Here is a 13,605-nt window from a genome sequence, read left to right as displayed (position 1 = left end):
AAAACATACCACACATGTCTAGAGCATCTCCCCGGACTCACACCACTGACCAGGGAAGTGTCAGGGCTTGGTATTGCATGTGAGTTTAGATGTGTTTTCATTGGGCTCCTGTTAATTTTCTTTAGTTATTTTTTTATACTTTGACACTTAAAAAATTTCCCCATTCACACTTCACATAGCAGGAAAACACGTTTACACTTGTGAATTTTTGGGATGATTTGTCAAGCATGTGGCAGCCAATTCACTTGAATTGGCAGCTTTATAGGCATTTGTCATGCAGAAGGAGCTCCTGTACCTGTTTGGTTTTTTGTGCTATTTTTTCACACATGTTGCCAGGATTTCCATCCATTTTTGTCACAATTTCCACCCATTTTTGTCACCTGGCAATCTTGGGAAAATTGAACCACCTTTGGGGTGCCATTAAGAATTAATGGTACCCAAACTTGCATCACACATTTTGCGGCAATGTTAGTGTGACTTGGATTGGCATCCAGAATTGCTCTGATCCTGACCGTGAGTCCAAATCGCTAGGTGTGAATTGGGGCCTCAGAAAATCCATACATGAGCAACATGGAAACGCTGGCAGAAACATGAGTTTCTGCCTGTGTTTCTGGAAAAACATGTTGCACTTACAGTGTCATTCATTTTTACTACTTGACCTCTGGAAGGTTTTACCCCCTCCATGATCAGGACATTTTTTGCTCTTCAAAACTGTGCTACTTTAACTGACAATTGCGTGGCCATGCAACACTGTACCCAAATTACATTTTTTTCTCACACAAATAGAGCTTTCTTTTGGTGGTATTTGATTTCCACTGGGCTTTTAATTTGTTATTGCATAAATTAAAAAAGACCAAAAATGTCGAAAAACAACATTTTCTACTTTCTGTTACATATCCAATAAAAATTTTAAAAAATCAGATTTCTTCATAAATTAGGTCAAAATATATTCTGCTGCATGCCTTTGGTAAGAAATAAATTCCAACAAGTGCATATTGATTGGTTTGTGTGAGGGTTATAGCATCCACTCATTATGGTATATGAACGGAAGTTTACGCAGCTATAAACGCTATACTTTTAATGGTTGTGATCAGCGACTTTAGTGTGACTGTGATAGTGTTGCGGGCAATCTGGCACCAATAGACAATGGTTGGGAGGGACACTAACTGACACTAATACAGTGTTCAGTGATAATACTGTAGTAATGACAATGGCTGTGAAGGGTTTAACTGTGTGCCTAACAAGTGTAATATGTGCTGCCTTGCTTACAGATCTATGTTCTGTTTACAGAGTTCTGTATGTTTGTATACATAAAACTTTGTGCTGTGATTGGACACAGCCAAGCAGCAGGTTTCAGCTTGCTGTGTCCAATCACAGCAGGGGGTGTGCATGCGCCAGAAAATCCAGAAGAAGGCAGTTATGTACATGTATGTTGCCCCGCCTGCAGCAGCTGCCCACTAGCAGTAGATGTACTGTGAGCGGGTGGCAAGCAGTGAATGGCGCCCCAAATGCAAGTAGTAGTAGGTCATTTTGTTGCATGTTTTCTGTGCAACAAAACATAAGCAAAACACGCAAAAATGTGCATCAAAAGCACTTGGTTCAGTGCCAAAACGTGCTAAAATACGCAACGTAAAACACGACACAACGCGTCACTTAGGTGTGAATGCAGGCTTAGGGCTGATTCAATTTAGATATGTGCAGAATGAAAAAAATTTTGTTTAGTTGTGAATCGATTTGTTAAGTTACTAATTTCGTTTCGTTGCATTCATAACAAAATTTGTTTTATTCATTTTCGACTGGATTAAATTTTTTCCAGTGGATTTGATGTATTCAAATCTAATTCGAATCAATCCAATCCAAATTCATTGTGAAGAATAGCTGGTTCTAGTCTATTCGAAATTTCGAAAGATGGTTATATTCTTTCTATTCTATTCTAATCTATTTTTTTCTATTCCATTCATTTATTTTCTATTCTGTTCTGTTTTACTCTATTCTTTTCTATTCTGGTTTATTCTATTCTTTTAGAAAATGACATTTCGGAAGACGGCTGTTTTCTTTCTATTCTATTAAAATCTATTCTATTCCTTTATTTTCTGTTCTATTCTATTTTTTTATTTTCTACTCTTTCTATTCTATTCTTTAGACTGTAAGCTCCACAAGCAGGGCCCTCCTATTCCTTCTGTACTGAAATGTATTGTAATTGTATTGTCTCCCTTATATTGTAAAGCTCTGCGCAAACTGTTGGCGCTATATAAATTCTGTATAATAATAATATTAATAATAGTTCTGTTTTATTCTACTCTATTATTTTCAAGTTTCGGAAGATGGTTATATTTCAACACTAATACACACAGTCTTTGAAGGAAATCAGCAAGGGTCCTTTCACATGGGCGTTCTGCATGTTAGTTTTTCAGCCGTCTGTTTATGGATGAAAAATGGACATCCATGTATTTCTATCGACTAGCAGATGTAAACAGATGATCATCTGTTTACATCTGTTAATGTCCGCATCCGTGAACATCTGTTGTTTTGAAAGGAAGTAATTCTTATTTTTCTTCCATAAAAAAAAAAAGAATGGACGAAAAACCGATGTTAGTGGACGACATCCACTTACATCCAATCCGCTAATATCTGCTTTTCTGCAAATTAGCATTTTTTTTTAAATTTTCAATAAAACAATAACCCATGACCCAGGTAGTGGTCAGAGAATAAGTGACATGCCTCTGAGATCAGCTTTGATGGAGACATGGTCAAAGATGTTTCACATGAGAGATTCATTAACCTGGTCCATGCCAGGCCATAATCCTTATGGGACAATTCCTGTCATGACAACAGAGATAGGATCACTAAGAAAAGAAGAAATATTTATTGAGGACCTAACTGGTCATCACTCAGAGCAAGGCAGCGTGAAAAACGTGGTAGGTGTTCGTGGGGGGGGGGGGGGCATGCTGAGATTTGTAGTACACCTTGTAGTAGACTGCAAAGCAGCATGGGAAGCACAATGCATGCTGGGTTAGAGCAAAGTGTCTTGTGAAATTTGCATGACTCATGAAAAAAATGAAAGCTGTGAAACGGATGTAAACGGATCACAATCTGCTAAAAAACGGATGTAATCGGATCAAAAATGGATAAAATGGATGTAAACGGATCAATAACGGATGTGAACGGATCAACAACGGATGTAAATGGATATGAAAATGGAGGTAAAAAGTGAAGTCTTGATCTGTTTAGCTCTGATTTTGAAAAAAACCCACGACTGAATTAATGAAAAAATGGAACACTCGTGTGAAAGGAGCCCAATAGTCAGCAATATGTTTATATTACAAATTTGTTATCAAAATTGATTTTCAAATTTGATTTGTATTTGATTCGCACTTCGGACAAATTTATGTTTCGCTATTTTTGATTCGTTTAAATTCATTGCTATTTCTACTGGGAAATTCAAATACAAATCGGATTTGAATACATCCAAATGACTAAAAGTTTGTGCGAATTTGGATTCGGAATGAAACAAAACCGCACATTTAATTTCAGTATTCTGAATGCATGTGCGTTTAGAGGCGTTTTCAATGTGTTCCATTACATTTTATTCCACTTTTTCATTTTGACACTTGAAAAATCTTAGGACACATTTCAGACAAAAAAACTGCAGCACGCTTTGCTTTTTTGAATAGCACTGGAACTGAATGCACTGGGGCCATTGGAATATATAGAAATTACTGTACATGTGTCCTAGATGCATTTTACAAATGCGTTGGAAAGAATCTGGTGTGAACCAGCCTTCAGACTGTTCATTGCAGCACCCCCTCCTGGAGTACCTCCCCAGACTCATGTCCAGTCATTGCAGCACCCCCTCCTGGAGCACCTCCCCAGAAACATGTCCAGTCATTGCAGCACCCCCTCCTGGAGCACTTCCCCAGACACATGTCCAGTCATTGTAGCACCCCCTCCTAGAGCACTTCTTGGGACATACACCATATGACCACAGAATTGTCTGGGCCCATTCACAGGGCTGTGACATGTATTTGATGCAAGTTTTTTATGCATGTTTATATGCGTTTGCAGCGCACTTTTCCTAAGAGTTTTCTGCTTGCGTTTCCTTTAAGGTCACTTCCTTCTTCTTTCGACTTTTATGTGTGTTGCATTGCTTTACATGTATTTCTGTGTGTTTGAAGTGCAAAGAAACACAGCTTGCGGTATTTTTTTTCACTACATTATAATGGCATGAATTATGCCCATAGGATAACCTACAGTTTGGACTGTCTATACCAGTGTATCTCAACCTTTTTTTGGTCAAGGCACCCTTTAAAATTACAGACAGTGCTGAGGCACCTTTTAAAATTATGGACAGTCTTGCAGCACCCCATTGACTCTAGACTCTCCAAAATTTTAAAAGGGGCGCCCCATTCTAAAATGTGAAAACCTATGCTAATAGCTTTAAATAAAGCAGCAACATCCACACATGTAGGACACACAACATTAGAGGTGATGTATTCTTCCAAAGCAAATACACTTTTGCACACTGGTACTTCCAATGTTTCTCTTCTCCCTCAGTTTTTATCCATCAATCATCCAAGTTGTCCCTCCCCCGACTCTCAACCATCCCAAAGTTGTCCCTCCCCCGACTCTCAACCATCCCGAAGTTGTCCCTCCCCCGACTCTCAACCATCCCAAAGTTGTCCCTCCCCCAAGAGCAGACTGACAACTCATGGGGCCCCCGGGCAATAGGGGATTATGGGGCCCCTGTGTCTTTGCCAAAACTCAAAAAAGCCTATGAAAAAAGGTACCAGGGGCATCTCATGGGGCCCCCTACTGACCCCGGGCCCTCGGGCAGTGCCTGAATTTCAAAATGGTCAGTCCGCCCCTGCCCTCCCCAACTCTCAACCATCCCAAAGTTGTCCCCTCCTCCGACTCTCAACCAGGGGCGGACTGACCATTTAGAAACTCGGACACTAACCGAGGGCCAGGGGTCAGTAGGGGGTCCCATGAGATGCCCCTGGTACCTTTTTCATAGGCTTTTTTGAGTTTGGGCAAGGACACAGGGACCCCATGAACCCCTATTGCCCAGGGGCCCCATGAGTTGTCAGTCCGCCCCTGCTCTCAACCATCCCAAAGTTGTCCCTCCCTGACTCTCAACCATCCCAAAGTTGTCCCCCCCCCCCCCCCCTGACTCTCAACCATCCCAAAGTTGTCCTCTCCCCCGACTCTCAACCATCCAATTTGTCCCTCCCTGACTCTCTTGTCACCCCTCCCCCCCGACTTTCAACCACCCCTATACTGTCCCCCCAATTCTCTATGACCCCCCCAAGCTGAATATCTCTACCCTCATGAAGCTGTCCCCCTGACCCTCTGTAATCCCTCTACCCCCCACCCACACTATCATCTATCCCAAGCTGGGCCCCCTTGACTCTCTATCACCCCCTCTGCCCAGCTGTCCTCCCTCACTTTCTTACCTCGTCAGCTGCCCCCCCACTCATTCTCTCCCCCTTCCCAGCTGTCCCCCTTACTCTTTACCACCCCTCCGCTCCGTCTGCTGCTCGGTGAATAGGGAGCTGACACACTAGAGGTCATTATACGGCACGAACTCCACCTGAATAGAAGCCTGGCAGTGTTTCAGAACAGCCACTGACAGCTCCGCCCCCTCGCCTCCTCTTACCAGCACAGAGATTGAGTAGATGGGCGGGACCTTAGTATAGCTCCAGCCTAATACCCTCCCAGGTACCGAACCTCTTGCCCTTAGCCCTGCCCTCAGCTTCCATAGCAACCGGATTGTTTAATGGCAGAGCGAGGGAGAGACTGATGCGCGGAGCGCTGTACCCGGGGCGAGTGATCGGGGAGAAGAGACAGGGGAGCTGAGTGCTGGGGACCGGGCGGGTGAGTGTCCTCTGGTACAATGGATGTGGTATGTGGGAGTCTATATACTTCATCTGTGGGCACCGATATATCACCAGATTGAAGACAAGTATAAACCGAAGTTTTCCTCACAATGGTGGATAGATCAGGAAAGGGACGAACCCCTCTACATTATTCATTGTTTTGACTCTGTCTCCCCAGTGGAGATTTTTCTTCATTTCCTGTCCCCAAAACACAGCAGGAAGTTAAAGGAATCTCTACAAGGGGGGGGGGGGGGGATTATACACATAATGGGTTCTTATGGCAGCGGGACTCTTCATGGGAAGGTTTTCCCTTCCTGTTCTGGTGACAACGGTGACATTCTGGGTTTTCAGGGACTCTGGTCCCCAGGACATATGTGGAGAGAGAATGTCACACGGACAGCCTGTAAAACAAAATACCTATACATACACTTTATATAATGAGTGCTTCCTGGAAAGGAAATGTTAATAACTCTCCTGCTGTCCAGATCTTAAGTGGAAGTGTGGGTTTGGTAATAAAGTCTGCAGTGCCTCCACCCTGGACAGGGCCTCTGAGGATGATCATGATGCGGCATACATCTTTGTGTTGGAGACCTGAAGATCAGCAATGATGGGAGGATCCTCCAGTTGCTTTCCAACCAGTCTGAAATGGAGCTTCTCACCAGCAGGAACTGTGATGTAACATTGGAACTCAGAGTCAGCCTATCTACTCCGTGCTTTAGTCCCTGCCTGGTAGTTTCTAATCTGACATGCAGCACCTCTAACTAGCGGATGTGGTCATTGAATGCATAACATAGCTCTAGTCCAGTGGCCTCCAAACTGCGGCCAGGGGGCCCCTTGCTTGCCTTTATCCGGCCCTTGGGGCACTATTCCTCCCACTGATATCAATGATGGGGCACTATTCGTCCCACTGATATTAGTGATGGGGCACTGTTCGTCCAACTGATATCAATGATGGGGCACTATTCGTCCCACTGACACCAACGATGGGGCACTATTCGTCCCACTGATATCAATGATGGGGCATTATTCTTCCCACTGATACCAATGATGGGGCCAGGGGCGGACTGACCATTTGGAAACCCGGACACTGCCCAAGGGCCCGGGGTCAGTAGGGGGCCCCATGAGATGCCCCTGGTACCTTTTTCATAGGCTTTTTTGAGTTTGGGCAAGGACACAGGGACCTCATGATCCTCTATTTTCTTGGGGCCCCATGAGTTGTCAGTCCGAACCTGGATGGGGCACTATTCGTCCCACTGATATCAATGATGGGGCACTATTCGCCCCACTGATATCAATGATGGGGCACTATTCCTCCCGCTGATATCAATGATGGGGCATTATTCCTCCCACTGATATCAATGATGGAGCACTATTTCTCCCACTGATACCAATGATGGGGCATTATTCGTCCCACTGATATCAATGATGGGCACTATTCGTCCCACTGATATCAATGATGGGGCACTACGTCCCACTGATACCAATGATGGGGCATTATTCGTCCCACTGATATCAATGATGGGGCACTATTCATCCCACTGATATCAATCATGGGGCACTATTCGTGCCACTGTCACCAACAATGAGGCACCATTCCTCTCAATGCCCCTATTCTTCCCACTGACACCAACAATGGCATTGTTTACTTCCACTGACACCAGGACATTTTCTACTCACAAAGCTCACAGTCCGGTCCCCCTAAAGTCTAAAGGACAGTAAACTGCCCTTTGTTTAGAAAGTTTGGAGACCCCTGTTCTAGTCTATGCTGGTTATTGAGCCCTAAGCTAGAACTAGCTATAGAATTCCAGACCAGAAGGGACAGAGTTAACTAAAATAGCAGGCACTGAATATAATCTATTGCAATAATCAGGCTCACCTACTAATATACTGGAAGGTGACCAGTACATACATTCAGTAGCACAGGCCTTGCTACCTGGCAATGTGCATGTGAGGTAATAACAGTAGGACAGAGACTTGTCTCCCACTAGAATTGAGATCAAGAAGTTATGGGCAGCTACAGTTAAACAGCCAGAACACAGCAATAATTACCTAATAGTCTCTGCCTCTGGTCTGGATAACATACTGTATTGCAGTAATGCAGCTTCTGTATGTGAATATGTGGCGTCAGGTCATCTCTCCCTCTCCACTTCCTCCTTCCGAGTTTTTTAATGTGTAACTAAAGACAAACTTTCTATTTATTTATTTTTGTTTTGGATAGAGTGGAGAGGCATTAGAACACCTGCCAGTTTTTATTTGTGTGTGTATCCTTGTTAGGAAGATTTACCCTCTCTATTTGTCCTGTTTACCTCTATCATTGAAAGTGAAAGAAAATCCTAAATTTTGGGTTGATACCAGAAAAGTAATAGAGGGGAAATCTTCCAAAGGGGACACTAGTTCTGATGACCCTAGTGACACCCCAAGATTCTCTTACTTTGGAGGGATTTCCTCTGACGTCTTGTTCTGGCTATGGGACAGGACATGAAAGGAAATCTCTCCAGTGGGACATAGATGCGAAAAAAACTAGCACAGGTTGTAACCCTCCCTTACGCTATTCAAAATAAAAAAAAAGCTTAGGCCATCCCACCAGAAACAGGAAGTGCTAATACATAATTATTCATAACACTGTGGTATTAACAACTAACAGTAGAGGGCAACACTAGACTAACAATGCCCAGACCACCCACCTCACTGGTGTCACCGTCAGAAGACATCGGTGTGCTGTGTGGAAGAAGTCCACCTATGTCCGTAGTGGTACACTGCATGCCTAAAGCTACAGGGTTCAGGGATAATTTGAGAAATAAAGTGCTACCATTGGGGTTTATCTGAGGTCTGATGTGCATGCAATAGCACTAATTTAAAGGCCTGAAGTGTATGTGTTGGGACTGATCTGAGGTTTGAAGTGCATTCATTGGGGCTGATCTGAAGTGAATGCATTGTAGCTGATCTGGGGTCAGACGGGGCTAATGTGAGGTTTATGCATTGGGGCTGAGCTGAGGTCTGAAGTGCCTGCATTGGGTTTGCGTTGTGGTCTGAAGTGCCTGCATTATGTGTGAGTTGTGGTCTGAAGTGCATGCATTGGGACTGATGTGACGTTTATGCATTGGGGCTGAGCTGTGGTCTGAAGTGCATGCATTGGGGCTGAGCTGTGGTCTGAAATGCATGCATTGGGGCTGAGCTGTGGTCTGAAGTGCATGCATTGGGGCTGAGCTGTGGTCTGAAGTGTATGCATTGGGGCTGAGCTGTGGTCTGAAATGCATGCATTTGGGCTGAGCTGTGGTCTGAAGTGCATGCATTGGGGCTGAGCTGTGGTCTGAAGTGTATGCATTGGGGCTGAGCTGTGGTCTGAAGTGCAAGCATTGGGGCTGAGCTGTGGTCTGAAGTGTATACATTGGGGCTGAGCTGTGGTCTGAAGCGCCTCGATTGTGGCTGAGCTGTGATCTGAAGTGCATGCATTGGGGCTGAGCTGTGGTCTAAAGTACATGAATTGGGGCTGATGTGAATTGTATGCATTGGGGCTGAGCTGAGGTCTGAAGTGCATGCATTGGGGCTGAGCTGTGGTCTGAATGCCTGGATTGGGGCTGAGCTGTGGTCTGAAGTGCAAGCATTGGGGATGAGCTGTTATCTGAAGTGCATGCATTGAGGCTGAGCTGTGGTCTGAATGCCTGGATTGGGGCTGAGCTGTGGTCTGAAGTGCCTGTATTGGGGATGAGCTGTTATTTGAAGCGCATGCATTGGGGCTGAGCTGTGGTCTGAAGTGCATGCATTAAGGCTGAGCTGTGGTCTGAATTGCATGCATCAAGGCTGAGCGTGTCTGCATTGGGTCTGAGTTGTGGTCTAAAGTACAAGAATCGGGGCTGATGTGAATTTTATGCATTGGGGCTGAGGTCTGAAGTGCATGCATTGGGGCTGATGTGAAGTTTATACATTGGACCTGATTTGAAGCCTAAAATGCATTCAAGTTCACTGATTCGAAGTCTGAAATGCATGCATTGGTGCTGATCTGAGGCTTGACCTGAGATTTATGCAGTGGTGCTGATCTGAGGTTTATTCATTGGTGCTAATCTGAGGTGAATCCATTGGAGGTAATCTGAGGTCTGAAGGATATGCCTGGGTACTGATATGAAGTGCGACACGTATATATATTGGGGCTGATCTGATATTTATGCATTGCTGCTGATCTGAAGTTTATGCATTGGTGCTGTTCTGAGGTACAGTATATGCATTGGAGGTAATCTGAGGTCTGAAGGATATGCCTGGGTACTGATATGAAGTGGGACACATGTACATATTGGGGCTGATCTGAGATTTATGCATTGCTGCTGATCTGAAGTTTATGCATTGGTGCTGATCTGAGGTACAGTATATGCATTGGAGGTAATCTGAGGTCTGAAGGATATGCCTGGGTACTGATTTGAAGTGTGATATTGGGGCTGATCTGAGGTCTGAAGTGCATACATTGGTACTGACTCTAAGTCAGAAATGCATGCAAGGTCCCTGATTCAAGATCTGAAGCTCATGCAGTGGTGTTGAGCTGAGACCTAAGGTGCACGCATGGGCACTGACTCGAAGTTTGGAGTGCATGCATTGAGACTGAATATGTTTTGTGTGTGCACCACTTATTCCATTGTTCAATAGTTATACTGCTAATAGCTAATTGTAAAAATGAAGGAGTTTAACTTGTCATGAGCAGTATAACTCAAAGACAGAGAACAAACTAAGACTACAGTGATCTATTGTTCAGTAGCAAGACAGTTGTTAAACATTGATTTCTTTCCAGCTTTATAAATGGCGTCCCCAGCACAGGCATAATCTATTTTAGCATAATTTCCCTGATTATAACAACGGGATACTAATGGGGATACCTTGCACCACATCCCTAAAGGGATTAACAAACAACAATAAAAAAATGGAAATTTTTAGGTACAACAAAAACTTCAGGAATGAAACACTTAATATTAAAATGACATTTTTTTTTAGATCCAGTATGTTAACACCTTTAAAGATAACACCAAACTGTTAATCACAGCCTCCCTCCAAATTCAATTTAGTAGTTACATATATCTATAACATTAGCAACATATAAAGAACTGTAGGGGAATTCTTTTCACAATGTAGATCTCTGGGAGGATGTGAGCTCACAACGCGTTTCGCAGATCATGCTTCATCATCAAAAGAGTAGGGCCCTATAACCCCTCGTGTGCTGTTTGTTGTTGCTGTACTGTTTCATGTATTGTCCCCCCCTCTATTGTACAGCGCTGAGGAAACCCTTTGGCGCTGTATAAACTCGATGTGAAAATAATAATAATCAGGGAGACTAAAACCTTGGTGGAGTGGAAAAATGCAAAATAGCTAACAAATACAAGGAACACAAGTTTTTGTAGTTCAGATGGAGCCAATGGCATGACCAGAACAAAGGTAACAAGTGCGGGAGGGGCAGACCTAGTATAGAGCACCCATACAGAAGCAGGTAAAAAAATTGGGAGAAACTGAGGCTCACTGCAGAAATTACACAAATCCCAAATGATACATCTAAATGAAACATACTGTATGTCATCAAGGTGTCATAGAAAGCGTCATGGACAGCAATATGACATAAATCAAAATATAAAAATTGCAAAACAAATCAAAAGACCACAAAACACAAGGATACGCATAGAGAGATGCTCATTTTGAAATATGGCAAGAACAAACACCTACTCACATAGGGGATGAAGGGGAGGAAGAGTGTGCATGGACTACCCAGGGTGCTTCTCTTAACTCTAGATGGCTCTAATAATAACAAGACAGAAAATAGAGAAATCCCAAAGAATCCATTTCCATAAGTCAGAGTCACATCCAGTATAAACAGCCAGGAACATATGGGCACCAAAAGGGTAACAAACACTCCACCTACATTTCTGTGATTGGTCTGGAGCAGGTTGAGGGAGGGGGGATGTGCATCTGCTCCTGGGTGTGTCCAGGGTTATCAATGAGGTAACATGCGATATTAGGTGGTCTTCTCGGTTTATGCACACTTCGTTCCGGGAGGTAAGGATGCAGATCATTTTCCACCTTGCCCTTGCTAGTGATGGTGACCTACAGTGCACACCTGGGCCTGCACTCTTGACCCAAAGCAAAGTAGACTCAGGTGTTATTAAACCATACCCCTTTATTCCACTGTTATGGGATTTGACTGTGTATTTTTCCCACCCCTAATAAAACTGGGCATGGTTAATGGGGTGTAAGCAGATCTCATTTTAAAAATCTGGTAACCCTATTGTAATGCTGTTGAGTGTCGCTTGCATAAGAATGCAGACTTGTGTTTGTATGCAATGTACACCAAAGCACCTATATGGTGTAAACATGGCACAAAGAGAGCAATTGTCTTCTCTGTGTCCTTGCATTGAGCCTGTGTTGATCTAATTGATCACACCTGGTGTGCACATGCCCTAAAACAGAACTTACATGAAAATTAAAGGTTGGACTTTTTAGGTAGCCCCCACCCCAGATTAAAAAATGCTACGTTACAAAGGAACCACATTGGAAGAAAAACTGAAAAATTCTTGTCCTACAGAAAACCTGCAATGAGACAAATATATAGGCTACCAAGCAGATCTCATTCTAGAAGGCTTGCTGCCTGGCATTCTGTGCGTCACTGACCCGAAGTAAGTAATTCAGAAACCCAAAAGCTACAGTATGTGTATGTTCTAGGTCAGTGACCCAGAAAGCACCAGAACCAGAGGCCCTGCATAACAGCCAGGTAGGCAGCACTTTCAGCAGGAGTGGAGCCTACATATACTGTAGTTTGTCTCTCAGTATTGCTTCCTTTAAAGGCTCTTTATTTTAAAACAATATGCTACCTTACTGTAAAGCTGGCCTTACATAGACTGAATTTCATCAAGTTCAGGGGCGGACTGATCAATTGGAAACTCGGGCACTGCCCGAGGGCCCGGGGTCAGTAGGGGGCCCCATGAGATGCCCCTGGCACCTTTTTCATAGGCTTTTTTGAGTTTGGGCAAGGACACAGGGGCCTCATGATCCCCTATTGCCCGGGGGCTCCATGAGTTGTCAGTCCGCCCCTGATCAGGTTCATCAGGAACCAGCCGAAATTTGAGTCATGGGTGGCCAAGTCTGAAAGTGGAAGTAGCTAGTTGGAAAATTGTCAGCCAAACAGCAGCTGAATCCAGTCAGATGCAGGCAATGTTCAGATATTTAGACAGCTGTGGTGCCAACTGTCAGAATACAAAAGCCAGATAACTTCCTCAGTTCATACTGTTTAGTAGCAGTGAGCTTGGATTCAGGCTGGGGTTTGTTCATACCCTGAAACTGTCATTGCTGGGTCAATGAGCTGCGGGCAGGAGATTCCCCTCCTCCACAAAGAGGCAGGAATGCTGGTGACATCTTTGACCTAATATGGGAACATGCCCATGTTATGTCAAGGTCATTGGCCAAATATGGTCACGTGGCCAAATTAGGTCAATCTTGTCACAAGCATCCCTGCCCCTTTGTGTACATCAGCTGAGAGGTGGGGAATCTCCTGCCCACAGCACATTGATCCGTCAATGACAGCTTCAGGGTTTGTTTACTGTTTAGCATGGATGGATGAATCAACAGATTTCTCTTGTTCAGTGTGCCGATATTTGGACCCTAATCCTTCTTTAACCATTTCTTGATGACTCCATGTATTCCATGGCAGTGCAGCAATAATATTCGCTGATATGTTACATTGTGATTGTTTTATTAGGTGTCT

The sequence above is a fragment of the Staurois parvus genome, unplaced genomic scaffold, assembly GCF_062004578.1.
Source record: "Staurois parvus isolate SC_StPar_1 unplaced genomic scaffold, SC_StPar_1.0 ptg000209l, whole genome shotgun sequence".
NCBI lineage: Eukaryota > Metazoa > Chordata > Amphibia > Anura > Ranidae > Staurois > Staurois parvus.
The sequence above is the reverse complement of the archived record's forward strand: the minus strand, read 5'-3'. Positions refer to the sequence as shown.